Here is a 10,708-nt window from a genome sequence, read left to right on the forward strand (position 1 = left end):
GATTTTATGTCCCTCACCACCCCCTGCCCACCTCTCTGCCAGGGAAAGGCCAGCTCTCTGGAGTGCCCCATGGGAGGTAATTGAGCCACCCTACTTGGTGGACCTGCCCTGAGATCCCAACCCTGTGACTTCCTGCCTTCCCTCCCATACCCTACCAGTCCATTAGGAGACACCACATCCTTGCCTCAAGCTATCCTTCAGAGGATTCCCGCCAGATACAGGGGCTCAGAGAAGAAGTTTTTTCCTGCTGGGTCAAACAGAAGTCAGCCTGAAGACAGATACTACACTTGATCTTAGCCAAAAGGCCAAGAAGCAATATAGTGAAAATGAATATACCACCCAAAACAATTTATAGATTCAATGCAATCCCTATCAAGCTACCAATGGTATTTTTTACAGAACTAGAACAAATAATTTCACAATTTGTATGGAAACACAAAAAACCTTGAACATTCAAAGCAGTCTTGAGAAAGAAGAATGGAACTGGAGAAATCAACCTGTCTGACTTCAGACTATACTACAAAGCTACAGTCTTCAAGACAGTATGGTACTGGCAGAAATATAGATCAATGGAACAAAACAGAAAGCCCAGAGATGAATCCACACACCTATGGATGCCTTATCTTTGACAGAAGAGGCAAAAATATACAATGGAGAAAAGACAATCTCTTTAACAAGTGGTGCTGGGAAAACTGGTCAACCACTTGTAGAAGAATGAAACTAGGACACTTTCTAAAACCATACACAAAAATAAACTCAAAATGGATTAAAGATTAAATGTAAGACCAAAAACTATAAAACTCCTAGAGGAGAACATAGGCAAAACACTCTCCGACATAAATCACAGCAGGACCCTCTATGACCTACCTCCTAGAATATTGGAAATAAAAGCAAATATAAACAAATGGGACCTAATTAAAATTAAAAGCTTCTGCACAGCAAAGGAAACTATAAGCAGGTGAAAGACAGCCTTCAGAATGGGAGAACATAACAGCAAACAAAACAACTGGCAAAGAATTAATCTCTAAACTATACAAGCATCTCATGCAGCTCAATACCAGAAAAATAAACGACCCAATCAAAAAATGGGCCAAGGAACTAAACAGACATTTCTCCAAAGAAGACATACAGATGGCTAACAAACACATCAAAAGATGCTCAACATCACTCCTTATCAGAGAAATGCAAATCAAAACCACAATGAGGTACCATCTCACGCTGGTCAGAATGACTGCTATCAAAAAGTCTACAAATAATAAATTCTACAGAGAGTGTGGTGAAAAGGGAACCCTCTTACACTGTTGGTGGGAATGCAAACTAGTAAAACCACTATGGAGAACAGTGTGGAGATTCCTTAAAAAACTGGAAATAGAACTGCCATATGACCCAGCAGTCCCACTTCTGGGTGTACCCCAATGTTCATCACAGCACTGTTTACAATAACCAGGACATGGAAGCAACCTAAATGTCCATCGGCAGATGAATGGATAAGAAAGCTGTGGTACATGTACACAATGGAGTATTACTCAGCCATTAAAAAGAATACATTTGAATCAGTTGTAATGAGGTGGATGAAACTGGAGCCAATTATACAGAATGAAGTAAGTCAGAAAGAAAAACACCAATATAGTATATTAACGCATATATATGGAATTTAGAAAGATGGTTAACGATGACCCTATATGCAAGACAGCAGAAGAGGCACCGATGTAAAGAATAGACTTTTGGACTCTGCAGGAGAAGGTGAGGGTGGGATGATTTGAGAGAATAGCATTGAAACATATATATTACCATATGTGAAATAGATGCATTTCACAGTCCAGGTTTAATGCACAGTCCAAGTTCAATGCACAGTCCAAGTTTGATGCATGAAACAGGACATCGAAGCCAGTGGACTGGGACAACCCAGAGGGATGAGATGGGGAGGGAGGTGGGAGAGGGGTTTGGGACAGAGTTCTAGTACCTGTGGCTGATTCATGTCAATGTATGGCAAAAACCACCACAATATTGTAAAGTAATTAGCCCCCAATTAAAATAAATAAATAAATTTTTTTTAAAAAAGAAATCAACCTAAGGAAACCACATTCAAATAGAAGTGGGTGCATCCAGTCTCTGGAATGATGGTGCTTAAACCAATCAACCAAAAGAAAAAAAAAAAAAACCACCCCGCATTTTCTGCTCTTGATCAGATGGCATGTTCTAGTTGAAGAAGCAGACATAATATATAAGTTCATTCACTAAATCCTGCTAGGTGCCAGGATGAAAGCAATTAAGAGGTGAAATGGGAGTATTGAGGAGGAAGTATTCTCTGTGTCATGTGTGTAGCTGTGTGTGTGTATGTGTGTAGTGGTGCGATTGGTCAGAGAGTCTCAGAGACATTGTGCAGTGCTGGTGTTTGAGCTAATCTGTATTGATGAAATGGGATCCCAGGGAGAGAAGAGGAAGAAGGACATCCTGGCAACCTTTCCGCATGAATACATTGTCCTCTGCCCTAGCAGTATCTTTCTCCAAAATCACGTGCAAACTCTGTATGGCATAGAAAGCTCTTTAAAATATGGTCCCAGGCTGCTGATGGGATCTATTTGGCCCATACGCTTTGCCTCCCTGAACTTCTTTTAGTACTTCCACAATATGCTTTTTCACAGTTCCTTTCCTTTGCATGTACTACTCCTGTCACCTAAATGCTCAGCTTGGCAAGGTGACCCTTGTCAATCTAGTACCCAGAGCAAAAGATGGCACCTTGGCAACAACCCCCAGGGCTCTCTCTCTCTGGAGCTGCTGCTGCCTTTTCCTGTGTGGACATGCTCTGGCAAGCTCAGCGGGCAGGGACCACCCTACTCTTCTGATTGACCTAGTGGGTATAATCCTGCTGCCCAGGTCTCTTCCAGGGACAGGTAGCTCCTAAATCAGACAGGCTGGGACCTGGGACCTTTTGCTGCAGAGCTGCAATGCTTGCACCTGGACAAACGTCTCCTCAAGCAACAAAATACAAATAAAATATAAGGGGCTAAAAATAACTGTGTGCCTGTGCAGCTGGGGCAAATTCTGGACAAAAAGACACAAAGAGACCAAAAGCTTAATTTTCACTTTTGAAGAGTTGGGAGAAAAAACAGGACACCACATACCCCCTGCACTCAATACCACCAAGTTCAGTTCAGTTCAGTTCAGTTGCTCAGTCGTGTCCGACTCTTTGGGACCCCATGAATCACAGCACGCCAGGTCTCCCTGTCCATCACCAACTCCCGGAGTTCACTCAAACTCACGTCCATTGAATCGGTGATGCCATCCAGCCATCTCATCCTCTATCTTCCCCGTCTCCTCCTGCCCCCAATCCCTCCCAGCATCAGAGTCTTTTCCAATGACTCAACTCTTCGCATGAGGTGGCCAAACTACTGGAGTTTCAGCTTTAGCATCATTCCTTCCAAAGAACACCCAGGCCTGATCTCCTTTAGAATGGACTGGTTGGATCTTCTTGCAGTCCAAGGGACTCTGAAGAGTCTTCTCCAACACCACAGTTCAAAAGCATCAATTCACCAAAGAGGTGGGCAAACCACCTAAGCCACCCCCTCTGGCCTGATCCCTAGACACACCCATACCCTCACCCCATATAATGGGAACAAGGTGAGAACAAGGTTGCCCCACCTTGGCGAGTGAGGAAGCAAGGGAACCTGTTCTTGCTTCCTCCTATTGCAGTAGGGGCATCAATAAAACCTGGCCTGAATTTGTCTGGCCTGTAGTCAATTTCTATTGATTAAGGAGTCCAAGAACCCTGGTCAGTAACTTACATATCCACTCACTTCCACCTACAGAAATGTTGAACCCTTTTGTTTTCAGCCTTCCAATGCCAACCACTGTGGGGAAATGGAGTACCGAGGTATGATGAAATTTTCCTCTGGTCTCATCACAGGTAGGCAGACTAGAATTTTCTGTTAAGATTACCCCAAATCTAAACCCTACACTTTGTTGACCTCTTTATCAAAATTGCCTTTGGATAATTAAGAGAAAACTTGGCCCTCATTACAAAAACCTTTTAAAAGCTTATGCCTTTTGATCTCAAATCTTGCTCATGAAAGCTTTCCTGAGTGAATACAAACCTTTCAACGAAGACCTGTTTGTTGCCCCATCCACTTCAGCCTTTATTTGAGGTGCCTCATTATGTCTTCCTCCACAGCATTATGCCTTTGCTGAATCGGAATTACAGCAAAATAAGTTAATTATGGAGTTGATATGATGGGCCTAGAAGAAGGAGGCTGGAATGAAGCCTTTTGAAGGACTATTATTCCCCATTGTAATAGGTTGTATTGCTATTAAGAATTAGCACACAATGGTTTCCACAACTGGATGAATTACATAAATGCTAATGTCAACATCAGACATCATTTAGAAGAGATATGGAGAAGCATTTTCTGTTTGTAAATGTCAAAACCATTTCTCATCCATCAGGTAATAATTTTTCAATTTTCTTTTCACAAATATAGTACATTGTCAGTGCTACTGAAGTCATAATTGATTTCACAGCTACGAAACCATGGGAAGCCAAAGGATCTTCATTATAAGATAGAACTTGAAAATCTGAATAAGATACCATTTCCCTCAAGAACCACAAGATCAATACATGACTGCAGCAGACGGAGCTGAACCTTGCATTTACTACATAATCTTGGCTTTGGAAGAGTGCCAGATGGCAGTGAAGTAGGTCTTAAGTGACCATCAAGGGCTCAAATGGGTTGCTTAGTAAAAAAAACATGGTGCTTTCAATTAAATGTCAAAGACAATTACATGGGAACCATCAGAGAGCTTCAGAAGTAAGACAGAAAGATTACATTTCACTAACCTAACACTCCCATTACCAAACTTCCCATCTTTTGGCATTTTGGCAGAAACGTAATTGCTCCAGGAAAGCATGACATTTTACATTCACTGAAAGGCACAATCAAAGGGCTTTGGAGTAAATGTCAGTTTCCAGATAATATGTGGGTGATTTAAGGTCATGGAAGTGTGAAATGGCAAGACTCTTCTTTTGATCTCTCAGCCAACACCTGGAACTCTTGAAATTCTTGAACCTGGCCATCATTCTTATGGTAAAAATAAAATATACCAACAACCATGTTCCTTTACTGCAGAACTGATGAATCCTTTCTAGTGTTTTCACTGGCTCTGTTGTTACCCTTTCCCTCAGTCCGACCAATCATCAATTATTGGTGAAATGCCTCAAAGCTATGACAAACTCAGGCTTCAGCCTTCAGCCATCAGGCTGGGGTCTCCTGGTAGTTTGGAGGACCCAGCTGTTAGCCCTCTGAATTCATTCTAGAAGTATTGGACTACAGCCAACATAATGTGTGTTTATAGCTAGACCAGCTAAGGAGATTTTATTTATGTGCAGCCCAGAGGTTGGTCCACCACCTTCAAAGAAACTAAGAAGTGGATTCCTACCATGACCAGTCCAGGACAAACTTAAGAAAGGCAAGTCTGTGTTTGACATTCCTTTGTCCATCCTTTAGGGACTCCTATCTTTTCCGTATCCTAGGCCTAGTTATGTGCTGCTGCTGCTGCTAAGTCGCTTCAGTTGTGTCCAACTCTGTGCAACCCCATAGAAGGCAGCCCACCAGGCTCCCCCATTCCTGGGATTCTCCAGGCAAGAACATTGGAGTGGGTTGCCATTTCTTTCTCCAATGCATGAAAGTGAAAAGTGAAAGTGAAGTCGCTCAGTCGTGTCCAACTCTTCGCGACCCCATGGACTGCAGCCTACCAGGCTCCTCCAACCATGGGATTTTCCAGGCAAGAGTACTGGAGTGGGCTGCCATCACCTTCTCCATAGTTACCTGAGGAAGCACCTTAGATGATTAAGCTATAGTTCCCAAACTTCCTCAAGGGAATACTAGATCAATGAGATATTCATAGGCATTTGTGAACAACACACTCACTGACAAGAATGTTTGGGAAATTATAATGTGCTCTATCCCTCCATGGGAGGCGTATACAGGCCAATTAGCACTAAAAACTTGAAGAAGCCTTGCCATTACAAGTCTCTATTTATTTTATTTAACTCAGCTTTTCCTGCCTTTATTTGGCCAGGGAACACTTCCTTTCATGTCGCAGCTGATAATGTATCGTGAAACTATGATTCCCTAGAGTTCAGCTATAGATTAAGCGGAACCACCCAAAGGTCATGCAAGCATTTTGATACCACTCGGAAATTTTGTGGGAGTCAGGCCCTTCAAGCAGATTTATGATTTCATGTAACTCATTTGTGCAGAATTGTAACTTTATGTCTCTGTAACAGAGGTCAACCTGCTTGTGAGTTGTCATTTCCACTGAGGAGCACATTACTAAACCTTGCCCCTTTAAGATAACTCAGCATCTTCTGGTTGAAAACTTCATCTCTTGTGGGTAATTAATGACTCATTTGCTTTTGCATTTCAACTCAATCCATTCAAAGTTCAATACCAGGGCTTTTCTCCACTCTTAAGAATTTTCTCCTGCATCCTTCATCACCATCTCTTCCTCTTCTCTTCCATTTCTCTTGCTCGTCTTCCACCTCCTCTTGAGGACTGTGCTGTTTTGCCAGAAGAAACCTCCTTCTACAGATAAATGCTTTACCTGTATTGAATATTGCATGCCAGAGCAGAGTGTGTCACCATACCCTTCAGAAGCATGTGGAGAAATCATGTTAATTAAAATTTCTTTTCCTTCTGGAAAAAGAATAACAGAGCTAAAATAGCAGAGAGTGGTTCGCTGGACACTCTTATTAATCCAGGTAGCTGAAAGAGGTAAATAAACATCTTTTCCAACTGTGCTTTAATATGGGAAATGGAGCAAAACTCAGCACATTGAATATTTTCATGGCTATCAGCCATAATGCCATGCCATTGCAGGGGGGTTGAGAAAAACATCATTTTTAATTATTTTTCATTTTCTCATTGGAGGCTTTGATTCAATTTATTTATAAAGCTGGTGAAAAGCCCCATACATCTAAGATGACTGTAGATTGAACAGTATGGAAGGTAGCTGTGATTTTGCTATAAAGACAAGTTAAATTAATCCACAGGAGTGTGTTATTTATATGATGCACTGACTTCATTATTCTCTAAAATGCCCACTCTTTGTGATCATATCTATTTTATGTTCCATGTGGTTGTTCACAAAGTAAGTTAACAAACGTGACTTAAAAAAAAAAAAAAAACTATTTAAGGGAACTGATTTTTTTTTTACAGGCCAACTATCCCAGCAGGCATGGAACCTATGTCTCACCACTACCTTTCTCATAATCAGGGGAGTGAGTCAAACCTCCGTCCTTAAGTGGGGAGGAAGCAGCCGGTGCAGTTGGACACTCTTTTTTTTTTTTCCTAAAACATATCCCCTCTTTCAACAGATATATTTTATCAAGTAAAATCTAAGAGAACATAACAATAAAAAGGAATTATTAATAAACAACTTCTATCTACAAAATTCCACAGGCTGTACGCATTTCTGGAGCAGGAATGTTTTTGCCTCGGCAAAGCTGTGCAGTTATGGGAGGATGTCCAGTGTTTGAAGCAACACATGAACTGAGGGTGTCAAGAAAGCAAGCATCACAGGGCCTCCCGTTTCCCCCCACCCACCCTGGGTGGGTGTCTTACCTGCTTAACCACATATCAGACAAGGATCCCAGAGACTGGGATCTTCACCATCCATCAGAAAAACAAAGACTCAAAACCAACCTTCTGAACAAGGTTCCTCCTAGAAGAATGTTGAAATGTTCTTCTAAAAACTCTGAAGCCTGAGCTGGGTCTGGTCAGCAGCATGGGTAATGACCCAGACTTCAGGCTCAGAGTGTGTTAGATGGATGCCTATCCCAGCTCTAGGACTGGCTGGCTGTGTGAACCTGGGTGAATGATTTCACCTCACTTTACTTCACTGTAAAGTGAAGATGGGAAGAGTTCATTGATTTGAGGCCATATTTAGGTAAGAAACACAAAGTCTTTGGCACTTAGGAATATTTCAACGTGTTAGCTAGTGGATGGAGGTAGAGAGTAGCAAAGAAACCCTCAAATCTTATATATGAATCCTTAATAAACTCGAGTCCAAGGATGCTTTGGGATTGTTTAGAATTAATAGAAATGCAAGTACCTCTGAAGACAGGCCTGGGCCCCTTCCTGAGTGGGCAGCCCAGACTTACACATCTGAGAGGATAAAAACCCAAGTGACAGGATGGTCTTGCTTTTACTGTCTCAGAGCACCTATATTCATTTTGGACCTGCAGTCCATGCATAGGTTTGTTCAGGAAGCTCAACACTTCTTGAGTTTGATTATAAAATCCACGTTGACTTTTCTCCAGAGAAGGCCTTTAGAGTTCATCATATTTCTCAACCCACAAAGGGTTGAGAAGGGCTGCTCTAATCTCTTGAAGAATCTTTTGCTTTCTCCCTAGAGACTTTCTTTTGGGCTTCCCTGATCGCTCAATTGGTATAGAATGTGCCTGCAATGCAGGAGACCCTGGTTCGATTCCTGGGTTGGGAAGATCTGCCGGAGAAGGGATAGGCTACCCGCTCCAGTATTCTTGGGCTTCCCTTGTGACTCAGCTGGTAAAGAAATCCGCCTGCAATGTGAGACACCTGGGTTCAATCCCTGGGTTGAGAAGGAAAAGGCTACCCACACCAGTATTCTGGCCTGGAGAATTCCATGGACTACAGTCCATGGAGTCTCAGAGTCAGACAGGACTGAGCGACTTTCACTTTCACTCCAGAGACTTTCTATGGAGATTCAGATACCTTCGTTATTCTTTAGTTCCAGCCACAATGGTGTCTGTTGAAGCCTAGACCTATTCACCCTCCTTCCCTGTACTGTTTGTTCTCTTGACATCAACCTTACTCATTTCCAACCTGCCTCCTCACAAATCTCTCTCCAGTTCAGTTCAGTTCAGTCGCTTAGTCGTGTCCGACTCTTTGCGACCCCATGAATCGCAGCACGCCAGGACTCCCTGTCCATCACCATCTCCTGGAGTTCACTCAGACTCACGTCCTTCGAGTCCGTGATGCCATCCAGCCATCTCATCCTCTGTCATCCCCTTCTCCTCCTGCCCCTAATCTCTCCCAGCATCAGAGTCTTTTCCAATGAGTCAACTCTTTGCATGAGGTGTCCAAAGTACTGGAGCTTCAGCTTTAGCATCATTCCTTCCAAAGATATCCCAGGGTTGATCTCCTTCAGAATGGACTGGTTGGATCTCCTTGCAGTCCAAGGGACCCTCAAGAGTCTTCTCCAACACCACAGTTCAAACGCATCAATCCTTCGGAAGGCAGCTTTTTTTTTTTTTTTCCGCTCCTGGGGCTCTGGCCAACTGCTCTCTGCTGCCCCCTCTTGTTCAAACTGATGGGGACCTAATAGGATTCCTTTCCTGCGGATCAGGACTTGGGCAATCTCCACTGGGAAAATAGTTGGTCCTTTTGCTGTTCAAGAAGGCCTTGTGGTGTTGGCTCACCCCCGTGGGCATGAAATTATATGGTCTTGTTTCCAGAACTCCAGAAAAGGCTTTTGAAACGGAGGGTATTCTCCCCCACCTTCACGCCTAAGATTTTGTACTCAGAGAACAATCCATTTTAACTGGAGATTCTGATCCGCATGGAAATGTCCGTGGAACAAGGAGAGTTCTCACTCACCCACACTGTAGTTTAATGAAGGGTCTGAAGGTGGGTTTGGGGAGGATACTGAGCCCACAAATAGGGAAGTAGATGGATCCTCAGGGTTGTAGGGATGGGGAATAGGAGGAGGCAACTGAACAGAAACTTCTGCTCTTCTACTTATTCACAGGGTCCATTTGGGCCTTGTTATCCTCATAAGCATGTTGTCATCATGAGTGCTTCCTGCTTTGTCCGTTCATTTTATCCCTGGCAATGAAGGGTAGGGGGAGAACAAGTGGCTTCTGATGAACATGCAGCACTAGCTGCTTGGCTAAGAATGTGGGAAAGGAGCGGGGGTTGAATGCATGCCCAGTGAGCACTTGCTATCTACCAGTTACCAAGAATGTCCACATCACATCAGCATTGGTTGTTGGAGAGGGACCGAAATAAGCCACTGAGCAGAGCCATGGTATCTGTCAGAAGAAGCGAGTCAGAACCAGCCAGAAGTCAAAAAGCAAGCTCACTCAGCCATTCTGTCCTCTTCACTGGTGTCTCCCTTTCGACAGATGAAGAAGCCGAGAAGCAGGGTAAGTGACTCCCCCAAGATCCCACAGCTAGTTTATGGGAGAGCTGAGTTTGGGTTCTCTTCTGTCTGAGAGAAGTCACACACCCTTCTTGTGCCAACATGGCAGATGTCTGACTTCGCTTGGGTGCATCTATGAGGTGGGTGTCAGGTGTTAAGCTAACCATACATATATTTCCAGAAGAACTCAAATAAGAAATTTGAGACATACACAATGGGATAATTCTTCCTTAGAAGCTGCCAATATAGAGGGGAAAAAGGAAAAGAAAAAAATCAGGAAAGAAAAAGAAAGAAAAGGTAGCTGAAAGGCATACTTTCTGGAGAACTCAAAAGATAATGATATTCTAGCTCGAAATTTATCTTAATGAGGAAGACTCAATCAATGGAAAGAGACAGATGGGATAATTTAAAGTTCAACTTTCCTCCTTCTGTTTCTTTGTATAAAAGAGAACCAACTTTTTGATCATTTTTTGCTCAGCTGTAATATTCTGCTGCATAAAGAAGATTGAACACCAAATACCACATTAAT

The 10,708-nt window shown here is 42.9% G+C and overlaps 1 pseudogene; it reads right to left on the reverse strand.

Moving 5' to 3' along the window:
• Window positions 1–219: 219 nt before the first annotated feature.
• On the reverse strand, window positions 220–317 carry LOC138931288 (U2 spliceosomal RNA; annotated as a pseudogene).
• Window positions 318–10,708: the final 10,391 nt, after the last annotated feature.

Source organism: Ovis canadensis, chromosome X, assembly GCF_042477335.2.
Source record: "Ovis canadensis isolate MfBH-ARS-UI-01 breed Bighorn chromosome X, ARS-UI_OviCan_v2, whole genome shotgun sequence".
In the NCBI taxonomy this organism is placed as follows: domain Eukaryota; kingdom Metazoa; phylum Chordata; class Mammalia; order Artiodactyla; family Bovidae; genus Ovis; species Ovis canadensis.